This window comes from Rhipicephalus sanguineus, chromosome 9 (assembly GCF_013339695.2).
Source record: "Rhipicephalus sanguineus isolate Rsan-2018 chromosome 9, BIME_Rsan_1.4, whole genome shotgun sequence".
In the NCBI taxonomy this organism is placed as follows: domain Eukaryota; kingdom Metazoa; phylum Arthropoda; class Arachnida; order Ixodida; family Ixodidae; genus Rhipicephalus; species Rhipicephalus sanguineus.
This window is the reverse complement of record NC_051184.2, coordinates 39,531,340-39,539,652: the sequence shown is the minus strand read 5'-3', so window position 1 is coordinate 39,539,652 and position 8,313 is coordinate 39,531,340. Positions and strand designations below refer to the sequence as shown.

The window sequence follows — 8,313 nt, the reverse complement described above, 5'->3', positions numbered from 1 at the left end:
TTACTGACAGTGCACGCTTCGATACTATTCGATATTTTCGGCCACTATGCAGCACTATTCGATTCGAGATGAAATTTCACTATTCGCACACCCCTACTTAGTACCTTTCATAGATATTTATATGCCTCAGGGCTTGTAAAGTAAAGACCTGAGGGCAAACTGTCTAAGTTGCATCGGCCATCGCTCCCATGTTTTTTCAGTAGTTGCAGATGCATTTGCACTCTTAGAATTTCCAAAAAGTCCTTCTTTAGGTACCTGCCTGCTTCAAGAAGAAGCTGCGCATGAGATGCAATTGGTTTCTTGGACTTTTTAAGTCTTGCAACAATTTGATGGAGGTGGGCAGTTCTCGTCGCAGTAGTGCTGAAGCCTCTTCATATAACATGGAGTGAGCACTTTCCGGGTCCTGGTCCTGGCTCTTGGGGTTCCTGGAAAATCAAAAAGCCACATCACTAATGTTAAGTCTAAGCAAGAGGCTTTAAAACTTACACTTTGGTTAAATGGTTTGCTAAGTTTGGTACACTAGAAACACAGTACATTTGTATTTTAATGCAACGTATTATTACCTGGAATTTTGTGTGCATCCTTTACAAAATTTGCAAGCTATGCCCAAATTGAAATACCAGGTCAGGCTCAGTGTAAAAGGCTAATTTGGTATTTTTGCATGTTATGAGAACAAAATAAACACAGGCAAAATGTATTTTTTGTCACACAGCCACGTATATGACTGGCCAAAAGTAGGCACACATCCAGTGGCGTATAGTAAAACGTTAAAAGCAAAAGTGCATTTATTTAATGAAGGCATCTATTTAATGTAATGAGCTGTATCATTAACCAGTTGTAGTGCCAATATTTATATATTGGGGACGCATGTGGGAATAATTACTTTTTGTTTTGTAGAATGAAGACACACTTACTGGAATTACTATGTAATCTTGCATTAATCTTGCTTTAATAAGAGGAAGAATACCTACTCTGTGTAGTTGGTGCTGTTGGCAATGGCTCCTGTGCCCCCTGGGATGCTGGCTCTTGTATTGGTGGAGAGATATTGAGGGGCACTGGAAAAGAATGCTGTATATCACTATAAATTTAAGCAGGAGCAATGGCATTGTGCTTTATTTTTGGAAAGCTCCCACTTACTGGTCTCACGCCTTGATGCTGAGAGCTCTGGAGAGAAGTCGGGGAAATCTTGGTATTCTGAAAGTACACATCATTACATTAATTCTACATCCGCTTTAGAAAAAAACACATCAGATGAAATACACACTTTCGATCAAGTAAACAATGAAAATTACCATCTATGGAAGCAGCGAAACGAAGCTTCGACACTTGTGACATAAGAAATATTATTCGCGAAACCACTGCCGTTACAGGGTGGAAGGTACAAAATACTCATCAGGCAAAATTCGTTACAAAATTTAGATTTTATAGTAATCGTGGAACCAAGGAAAATGATAAGAGTTTCTGAACAATCTCGACGGTCCCAACACACACACACCCCTACATTCTGGAGAGATGGGTCTTAGATCTCATTTTCGGTGGAGGGGTATGAGACCCCCAGAGACCGCATTAACTTTAAGCCCCCTTAACTTTAAGGACTGCTGATAATAATCTAAATGTTTAACACACTCTAATCATTCATGAAGAACCCCAAAGCACTTAAACGTTCTCTTTCACCTAATGCGATTACCATTACGTTCAATAATCACCGCTGTTCGCGCCCCTCGCGGATATAAAATCTCTTTTAAAAAACTTGTGCTCGATTATTAGAAACGCTGCACGCATAGCCACTTCAAATTGCCTACGCGTCCTATTGAAAAATCACGCGCAATCCCTTTAGGTACAGTACACCGAAATCACAAACCAGACGTGTCGCGTGTGCAAGTTACACGGCAATGCAAAGCTGACACTGAACAATGTGTGGTTTATGTATTCGTCATTATAGCAATATATTAGTTGATGTAAAAACTATGTCAAAGAAACGACGACGGACCATTGAACAAGAGCATAATTGACGCTCCGGCTTACCTGTTTACGGTGCGGAATCAACAGATCGACTCCATGAAAGCGTCAAACGTACCCCTCGATCTCGATCGCTGCGGCATTCCTAAATTCGCCGGTAAACTGAGTCAGCTACTATTGCTGTAAAGATAAAAGGGCGTCTGCGAACTGAAGCGAAAGGTGCTTCCGCATTTACGTTGCCGCCGAACAATTTGAACGCCAACGGCCACGGAAAAGATGGATACAAATTGGATCTGGTCCAGTTAGTCATCACTGAAGTCTTAAAACGTTGACACTTCAATTAAAAAGCAGCTATACATATTAAGTCTAAACATAAGTAACTCTCTAGCTATCCAAAGCAAAATAACACGTTTGAATGATTCATTGGCTTGCACAAAACAATTCCTTAAAGTGCAAAATTTGGGTGGTTTAGCGCCCCTAGCAGGGAAAATGCAAACTAAGATAGCCGACCGCTAAAAGAGGAGTCAGTAGCTCCACTCTGCGCGCATATCGATGGAACTCGCTGCGGTCGATTTTTTCGCCCTCTGTGGCGATCGCTAGAACTTGAGACTTTCCGGGGCCTGGGCGAAGCTCCTTAAGGCGGCACCCGTTCGTCCCTCGTAGTCGTAGTCGTAGTAGTCGTAGTGCGTAACCAGTCTTACGCTTTGACCTCCAAGGTGGTGCCGGTGGGAGATTTTTCCTGTGCGTTGTTGAACAATAAAAAATTCGCAGCGTGCGCGTTAACTAAAAGCCGAATTCTTCTGTCTCTCATTCCCCATTAGCAGCCATTGGCATGTTCCAGTAGGAAACGTTAGTAGAAGTAGAAGTGTAAGTGTTAGCTAAAAGCCGACTTCTTCTGTCTCTCATTCCCATTAGCAGCCATTGTTTACCTCCAAGGTAGTGCCTGGTGAGATTTCTCCTGTGCGTGATTAAACAATAAAAATTTTGTTCAAAACGCCGTTGATTGATGAAATAAACCAACGAAAGACGCCAGATGTTTTCTAAAAGCAAAACGAAAGAACGCCAGATGTTTCTAAAGCAAAACGAAAAGACGCCAGCTGCTTAACGAAAGACGCCAGATGTTTTCTAAAGCAATGGTTTTCTAAACAATGAAAATTCACAGCGTACATGTAAAATTAAAGTGAGCTGCAAGTCGTCATAACTCATCGAACCTTTAGTATAAAACGCGCCCGATCTCACGTCGTTGATAATGTACTGGGCAGAATTCACGGAAGATTCACGGTTTACCGATGAACCTCCGCAGCTTCGCCCACTCATCATCATTCACTCCGTGGATATGCTGTGATTTTTTTACAAATCACAAAAGTTGCACGCAGTTCGAGATATTCTTCATCAAATGACAAGGGCAAAATCGAAACTGATCGCGCAAAGCGCGCACGAAGCGCGACCGTTCTGCTACGTCAGACCGGAACTACGAATCACAAGGGAGCGACGAAATTTGAATGAAGGCGTGTCGAAGCCGTATGTTTTCGTGAAAAGCTGCAAGTCATCTCACTTTTGCCCCCGCGCATCGCCTTATTTTCGCGCGTAGTGTTTGGTGCTTATCTGTTTCCTTCGAACTGTGCGCAAGAAAACCGTGATGTAAACCTTTTCTTTGTCTGGTAAGTATGTGGCAACCCCTAGTAAGAGGCTTACTCAGGGGCTGCCACTTCGGCGCTTCTTCTTGCTGACCCGCCAAATCGTTATTCGCGCCTCTTCATAGTTTAAGAAAGAAACGCATGCGCACTACCAATCGCCCACAAACATTAAGCTGTCTACTTGTGCATTTCAATTTCAGAATGCTTGTCGATTTTTCTGGCCAGATTCTGCTTCTGCGCGCCTTCATTCGAATTTCGTCACTTCTCTGTCACGTATCGTCCCGGTGTTCCGCCGCACTTCGTGCGCGCCGGGCGCGATCAGTTTTGATTTCGCCCTTGAAATTCGATTGTGAATATCTCGAACTACGTGCAACTTTCGCGATTTCTTTGCCATAAATTGGCACGCACTACAACTTTATAATATAAACACCTGCCCTCAAGTCATTACTTAAAAAGTTTATTAATGATTATTTGTTAATTAGTGGTCACAGTGTCATTTTAACTGCGGCAAAGCTTTTCCGCCTATATAGACATAAGAGTTCATGTGCGAAAACGGCAAGAGGCTTACTGCCATAGGATTTTTAAAAAAAATCTGTATTGTCTAAAAAAACACACCCTGTGTATGTTGCCTTCGACCAGGGAAATAGAACAGAGCGCCCGCATCTGAGCGAGTTTCTTCAAGTTACTCTCGCGTGTTCATTTTCATGGCAACTTACAGATTCCCAGAATGACCATAAGCTTACTCCAAGGCTTTGAGAGTATAGTAATCCACAAGGGCGGTATAATTCGGGCTTGTCGTTTATTCGCGATCGTCTAGAACAGCGCATACACAAGGGGCAAACTCATGAGACATGGAGTCGCGGACTTGGTTTTATTCGTGAGATGGGGCACATTTATAGCACCGACATCAAAAAGAACACAGTTAAATAGCATGCGCAGAAACACCTGTACACGCAGAAACTCCCACAGAACCTCCTGTAACTGTGTTCTTGGTGATTTCCGTGCTACAAATGCGCGCCCACTGACAAATAAAACTAGTTGGAAGTCGTTGATTGTATGGCCATTCTTATTTGTTCGTTCCTTGGTTATGCGCTGTTTTAGATGGCTAGCACCCCACGTGCCCCAGCTTCAGCGTAGCGCATGTGCGCGCCTTGAGAGGGGGGGGGGAGGTGCCGGTTTTATAGCGCCTGAGCTGTAGTGAGCGCATCTTGTTATGGGCGTTATTCGAAAACTCTCCACTGTGCCTACCATAGTTTATTGCGTAATCAGAGTTAATGGTCAGGTCGCTTATAGTCCAACGGCTCACTGCTTAGTCCTATCTTGATTATGATATGCGGTATGTAATGGCGCAACGGCCAGGTGTGGCCAAATAGCGCCATGTCGGCATAATGAACGAAAGATTGGGGATTTTTTCGAGGGGCTTGTTTCTTTGTTAGACACAACAGGATTGATCCAAAAGACAGTTAGGCCATGGTAGATATAGGCGCCATTAATTGTCTTTAACTGCAATACAGTAATTGTGAAGCAAGTTCAAATGAATCAACGTGGTCGAAAAGACACCCTTACAATCGGTGGGATCCGAACTCACAATCTTAGAACTTGGCCTACGATATGCTCTATACCAATTCATGTGCTGTTAGCGCTGACCAATGAGTCACGATGATGGTATTCTGTCTGTAAAGTGGCCTAAAATCAATCGCTAAAAGGAAGCGTAAAATATATATAGTACGATATGACGAAAATGACAAGGGGAGTGGCCTATGGGCGTTTATTGTGCGACAAGTGATCATGATTCTAACATGAGAGGACGTGAAAATAGCAAAGTAGATGAAAAATCAACTTGCCACAGGTAGGGACGGAACCTGCAACCTTCGGATAATGCGTCCATGCAGTGCTCTAGCAATTGAGATACAGCGGCGGTCGCTTTCCCATTCACTTTAATGGGTATTTATGCTTGTGTATAATCCCGGGATTGCTAGCCAGCGCGTAGGTCCCGTCCCTACCTGCGGCTAGTTGACTTTTTTTTATTGACCTTTTGTTCATTTCCACTTATCTCATTATTACTATACTACACTTAAAACAAGCAAGCAATGTCCCCTATAACTTTCCTTAGCTTCATTGTCTCCACCTGTATGTTTAAAACTCTCCCATCCATTTGCCCAGTATAAGGTATAAGGTAGCATACCATTCTTTCTAGACTGGTTAACATCCCCGCGTTTTATCTCTCCTGTTCCTTCCTTCCTTCCTTCCTTCCTTCCTTCCTTCCTTCCTTCCTTCCTTCCTTCCTTCCTTCCTTCCTTCCTTCCTTCCTTCCTTCCTTCCTTCCTTCCTTCCTTCCTTCCTTCCTTCCTTCCTTCCTTCCTTCCTTCCTTCCTTCCTTCCTTCCTTCCCTTCCTTCCTTCCCTTCCTTCCTTCTTCCTTCCTTCCTTCCTTCCTTCCCTTCCTTCCTTCCTTCCTTCCTTCCTTCCTTCCTTCCTTCCTCCTTCCTTCCTTCCTTCCTTCCTCCTTCCTTCCTTCGCTTCCTTCGCCTTCCTTCCTTCCTTCCTTCCTTCCTTCCTTCCTTCCTTCCTTCCTTCCTTCCTTCCTTCCTTCCTCCTTCCTTCCTTCCTTCCTTCCTTCCTTCCTTTCTTTCCTTCCTTCCTTCCTTCCTTCCTTCCTTCCTTCCTTCCTTCCTTCCTTCCTTCCTTCCTTCCTTCTTCCTTCCTCTTCCTTCCTTCCTTCCTTCCTTCCTTCCTTCCTTCCTTCCTTCCTTCCTTCCTTCCTCTTCCTTCCTCCTTCCTTCCTTCCTTCCTTCCTTCCTTCCTTCCTTCCTTCCTTCCTTCCTTCCTTCTTCCTCCTTCCTTCCTTCCTTCCTTCCTTCCTTCCTTCCTTCCTTCCTTCCTTCCTTCCTCCTTCCTTCCTTCCTTCCTTCCTTCCTTCCTTCCTTCCTTCCTTCCTTCCTTCCTTCCTTCCTTCCTTCCTTCCTTCCTTCCTTCCTTGCCGGTTGGTTTCATTAGGCTCTAGGGTGTGAGAAACAGGTGTGTTTTGAGGAAAACTGACGGAAGCCGAGGTCCACGTTCTCACAAAGTGTACGTGTTTCGCGCTGAAACCGCAGGGAGCATCCCTCCACGTACACACATAGCCGGAGGACGCAAATTCGCCAAGAAAGCCCCGCGCCCCGCAGTCGGGCTTCTCCGCACCAAACCCTTCTCCACGCCGTCCAGCGCTTCACCACTCATCATCATCATCCGTTCGCATGCTCGCCCTCGGTCACGACGCAGCGTCCGATGCGGCTTTTTTTTTCTTTTTTTTTCGCCGCGTATGTAAACACGGCGGCGTGTATACGTATGTGTGCGGCGGCGGCCTCCGCACCGTGCGCCGCGCGCGTGCGGCCGGGCGCCGGTTCCCCCGCGGTCCCCCTAAAAACTGCGGACCCTCGCGTGGCGCTCGCGTGTCACGCGACGCATGCGAAATGGGAGGAGGAACGCTGCCGCGGCGTCGTTTGGTCGATGCCATGGCACGAGCCGCCGGCGCTCGTTCCGCTCTTTCTTTCCCATTTAACTGAAATTACAGGCCTTCTCCCCCCTCTATATCCCTTTTATCTTGTGTTTGCCTCCTTCCCGATTCGACTCTTCATCGCCCTTCCCCCCCCCCCCCTTGCGCCAACCACGATGTTGGGTGTGGTCCGCTTATTCCGCTTCGATCGACCTCTTCTTACCTTTCCTATACGGCACCCCGTACCCTCTTTTGTTGCTCTTTTGTAAACCTTCGTCCTATTATTTTTTGCATGACTTTGGCGGGACATGGCTGCGTGGCATGCGAATCGGGGGAATCCCCTCCTCTGTACTTTCGCTGCAGAAATACGTTTCACCTCTCGCCCTATCGCCGAGGTTCATAACTGTGCGTCGGCACTTCATTTCATTTTTTTTTTTCATTTGTTCTTCTCTTCTGCGAACGAGTCAAATCCCCGTCAAGTAACCGGCGTATAATCGGAGATCAACATCCGCCTAAATGGGTTCGAATGGAGAAATTTTCTCGGAAGGTTACGCGCCGCGGCCTGGCGTCCCCCAAAGCTGAGGTTAGTCTGTATCGCAGTTCGTGAAGTGCGTTCATATGCCGTTTTCCTGAACGCCGTACAGGTAAGCTTGACGGCGTACTGTGGTCTTTCCTGAGCGTTAGGGCAGATTTGAGTACCGAATGAATGAATTATGACTTCATTTTAATGTTAGACTACGCCGTCGGGCCCAGTGCTATGCTGGTGAACGCTTTCGGGCACTCATGGACGTAAGAGTCGTGGCGAAGGCAACGACATATCCGTAAGATGTTAACGTGTGGAGCAACGCACTGAGACAAGGTACAAAAGGAACGAAACGACAGGACAACCGTTTCGTTCCTTTTGCGCCTTGTTAACGTGTGTGCGCTGCTTCACACGTTAACATGAACTATCACCAACTCGCCCAACTGTCAACTTTACTGAGCTTGATATCCGTGCGATTGTTCCTTATTCCATACGAGCGCAGTATAAATGTATAAGGGATTGCAGCTTGGCTTCTAAGTTGTGCTTGTTGTCAACGGAACGTAACACAATATCTCATGTAAGGCTATTAAAATCAACATTTGTTCTTTTCGTTTCTCTTCCCAAAATTCTCTGCCGTCGTCGACTGCGTTTACATTACAGTGGGTTGCCTTAGTTAACGTCCTGACCGACACCCCTTGATCACAATAATCTGAACAAGAA

General features: G+C 45.7%; 1 long non-coding RNA gene across 1 annotated transcript; it reads right to left on the bottom strand.

The window, feature by feature from the left end:
• Window positions 1-343: 343 nt before the first annotated feature.
• On the bottom strand, window positions 344-1,220 carry LOC125759745 (uncharacterized). The gene is made up of 3 exons (XR_007417380.1): window positions 1,138-1,220; window positions 972-1,055; window positions 344-425 (listed from the first exon to the last, which is right to left on the bottom strand). It is a non-coding gene; the product is annotated as an uncharacterized LOC125759745 (long non-coding RNA).
• Window positions 1,221-8,313: the final 7,093 nt, after the last annotated feature.